Source organism: Mauremys mutica, chromosome 1 (assembly GCF_020497125.1).
Source record: "Mauremys mutica isolate MM-2020 ecotype Southern chromosome 1, ASM2049712v1, whole genome shotgun sequence".
Taxonomy (NCBI): Eukaryota; Metazoa; Chordata; order Testudines; family Geoemydidae; genus Mauremys; species Mauremys mutica.
The window spans coordinates 214,633,933-214,637,998 of NC_059072.1; positions in this window are offsets into that span (position 1 = coordinate 214,633,933).

Genomic DNA, 4,066 nt, shown 5'->3' on the forward strand with positions numbered 1-4,066 from the left:
CCCTCCCCCCTCCCTTTTTTTTAGCTTCCTGCCATCTATCTCTAGATGAGAAGGCACAGTGATAGCAGGTGAAATATAGTTCTTATAAAATTTGTAACAGGGAAGACAGGAGATGCAATAGCTTTTAGACTACACATTAACGTAACTTAGAAACAAAATGAACAGCACATTACTGAAACAGTACAAGGAAATAAAATGCAAATCCTTAACCCCCTGGATAATTAGTATGTCACCCAGCTCTTCACTCTTTGTAAATGTTGCATTAAATAGATACATGGAATTCTGTTTAACCTTTAGATGACTGCCAACATTTCTCTCCATTTGTATTTGCTTTGGACAGATTTCTGCCTTGGAAAAACTTACCATGCAGCTAATATCATTCTCTGCTCAGAGCCATCCTTATCCATATGCAAAGTACACAGTTGCATAGGGCACCAGGAAATTTGTGGCACCAAATTGCCCCAAATTTCTTGGTGCCCTATGCAGCTGCGTGCTGCTCCAGCGGCCAGCCCGATCCCCTGGCCGGCTGAGCTGCCCAGGAAAGCTGCCCCTGCCCCTGCTCCGCCTTTTCCCCATGGCCCCTACCCCTGCCCCTACTCCACCGCAGCCCTGCCCGCACTCCATCCCTTCCCCAGAGCAACGTCTCAGGAGACTGCAGCAGGGGTTGGGTGCACCCTATACTCACTGGGCGGTGGGAAGTGGAACAACCCGGCCCCAGCCCGCTCCGCTCTGGCAGCTCCCAGCCACGCCGCCGGTGAGTACTGGGGGTTCTCCCCTGCCCCCCCCCAAGGCTGGGAGCCAGGGGAGCAGAGTGGAGTGGGCTGGGGCTAGGTCACTCCTCTTCCTGCCACCCTGTGAGTGCGGGGTCGGGCCCGCCCTGCACTCACCGGGCAGCAGTAAGTGGAGCGACCCGGCCCCAATCCGCACTGCTGGCTTGTGCTGGGGTGCAGTTCCTCTCTGCATCCCAAGCCTGCTCCTGCCCCCCTGTGGAGGCCTGGCAGCCAGCCCCGCCCCATGCAGAGCCCTGGGGAACCCCCACCCCATGGAGGCCTGGGGCCACACCAGGGCGGGTGTAAGGATGTTTCGCGCCCTAGGCAAAACTTCCACCTTGCGTCCATCCTGTGGCAGCCCTCCACCATAAGGCACCCCTCCCAGGGCAGCTCCCCACCCCCCCTCTGCCCTGAGGTGCCCCCCCATGGCAGCTCCCCATCCCCCCGCCTTGAGGCGCCCCCCCCCCCGCAGCAGCTCCCTCCTCCGCCCTGAGGCGCTCCCCCCCGCGGCAGCTCCCCCCAGCCCGGGGAGCCGTGCGGCAACTCCCCGCCCAAGCTCACCTCTGCTCCACCTCCTCCCCGAGCACGCTGTTGCCGCTCCACTTCTCCCGCCTTCCAGACTTGCAGCGCCAATCAGCTGTTTGGCACCACAAGCCTGGGAGGGGAGAGAAGCAGAGCGGGGCAGCGTACTTAGGGGAGAAGGCGGAGCAGAGGTGAGCTGGGGCAGGGAGCGGTTCCTCCGCGTGCCGCGCCCCGCCTTACTTGCTGCAGGCGGCCCTCCCCACGCCCCCCTGCCCCAGTTCCCTCCACCTAAATGTCGATGACAATCGGGTTGGCCGAAGATCCAGCCGCTGCAGTTGCCGCTGAAGGACCTGAAATGCTGCCCCCCAAATGCTAGCACCCTAGGCGACTGCCTAGGTCGCCTAATGGGTTGCACTGGCCCTGGGCCACACACACCCCACAGAGGAGCTGCATAGGGCACCAAAATGTCTAGGGACGGCCCTGTCTCTGCTGTTTGTAGTTTTCTGCAATTATTTTAAATTGAGTGACTCTAACCTGGTGTTCGCACCTGAGAGATTTGATTTCAAACTCTGTTTAATGGTACCTTAATCTTAAAAAAAAAAAAACCCGAAGAAACACAAGCAATCAACTGATAATTGTAAAGGTAGCAGAGCATGTCCCACTTTGTGAATTGGGAAAAATCAGTCATTAATTGTCAGCAAACAACCAATTTACCTAGGGAGCTGATCCTGATTCACTAAGCATTTTTTAAACATTCTATTGATTTTTTTAAACTGTTGAGTATGGTTTATAATCTCAATAACCTATGTGGAAACCAATGATTACATCAGTTAACAACTAGTTTATGAGAACATTAACTTTTGCCTCAAGCAGTTAATAGAAAAACTATAATGTAGTTTTTGCCTTTAAACAAAAAATGACTTTGGTGGTTGATAATGAGCAATTCTGAGATGATGATTCCTTGAGCATTTTTCAGAAGGCTTTGGAAGGGAGAGTCTATAAGCTATGGGCTTTATTGCGCCTCCTCTTTTCTGTAATGCTTTAATCAGCCAACTGCATTGGAGATGAAACTGGGGCTATTTTAGGCTCCAATTCAGGAAAGTATTTAACTGTGAATTTAAATCCTATTGAAGTTGCAGATGCCTAAAGTTAAGCATGTACTGAAGTGCTTTGCTGGATAGGAATGGACTGCCCTCTTCTACTGTGTATAGGTTCTTACACTGGACTCATCCGAGTGCCTTCCAGTTGGGCATTCAAAAACATGACTATACATCTGTCACTCATCTGTCACTTCTTGTTTGTTCTTTTTTTTTTCTCCCCGAGGGAAGAAATGTGCACAGTGGAGGGTCTTTTTGTTTTTTAATATACCTGTTGCTATTTGTGTGTTAGAGAAGGCAAGGTCAAAGAAATGTGACCTTGCACTTGGAGTGGAAAGTGGTGAAGTTAGTGATGGTCCTTCATTCCTGGAGAAAGTTTTGAACTGAAGCTTCAGCTCTTGAGTTGACCACACGTCTGAGGATTATTTTCTTGCATGTTGACTGGGGAAATTAGACCTATATTCTTCAATTTTCCCTAAAGCACAATAGACTACTGACTAACTTATTCTGTTTTAGATGCAAGCAATTTGGTCTCCTATTCAATTCCAAGATCTAGTCAGAAATTTTAAGGGAGTTATTGTTAGCTGAAAAAGAAGATGTAGATGTTAAAAGTGACATGATACTGCACTTCTTAAAAGTATTTTGAGTGCACCCTCACTGGGAGATGTTGCACTCATCTGGTCATGTTCTGATTTCTGCTCTGCGGCAGGATTTGTTGGTTCCATTTTCTTGCCTTGTTTTTCTTTTTTTAATAAGTGCCTCCCTTGTCAACATCTTTAGTATGCAAGTTCAGTGAAATGGTCAAGTTAGTTATTGATGGTTGCAGCTAATGCATTATTATCAATCTTGTTATGGTAAGTAAATGTCAATATTTTTTTAATCCTGTTACCAAAGAAGCCATTTGTGCTGTGTCAACTATTGAACTGAAATCTAATCCATTTCCACAGAGTTCTGAAATATGGCAGAATAACCTTATTACATTTTTAGTTTAATTTATTTGTCTATGAGTTTCTTCACTTAAGGACATATTCATTAGTCTCGACAAACTTTGACAACACACGTTCAGCCAGGCATTATAGAATCTATAGCCAAATCTCTAATATCTATTTTATTTAAGAAGAAGTCCAAGCTGCAAAACTCATATTATATAATATATATATATATATATATATATATGCATAGCTCATTTTAGGAGAAAGGTTTAAAATAGGAAGAAAAGATTTTGGGGATTTTTTTTTCTTTACAAACAAACAAACAAACATATATATGAATACTTTAAAGTCTGGATACTTTCAGACTGTTAGGTTTGAAACACTTCAGTGTAAAACAAGGGTTCACTTTCAAAATGTGGATCTCAATCTGGGTTTTGATCTAAGGTTTTTGACTGAACCTCTGTTATTTCATTTTTTTAGTTTGATTTTTTTGCTCTCTCTTATGTGTAGGATCCTCTTAAGAGCTCAAAAATTATACCATCTACAGTGATGGTTAGCAATTATAAAATGGAAATGTATCTTTTTTTCCCCAAAAAAATCTTTGATTATGGAGACCAAGTCATCATACTGTAGCTTTTTTCTTTGACATCCCCATTTGGGCACTATCAGAAGGAACTGTGAAAACAAAATGGCTTGGCTTGGAATAAGTTTAATTAACTTGTCCTCCGTCTGCTTACTTGGCATC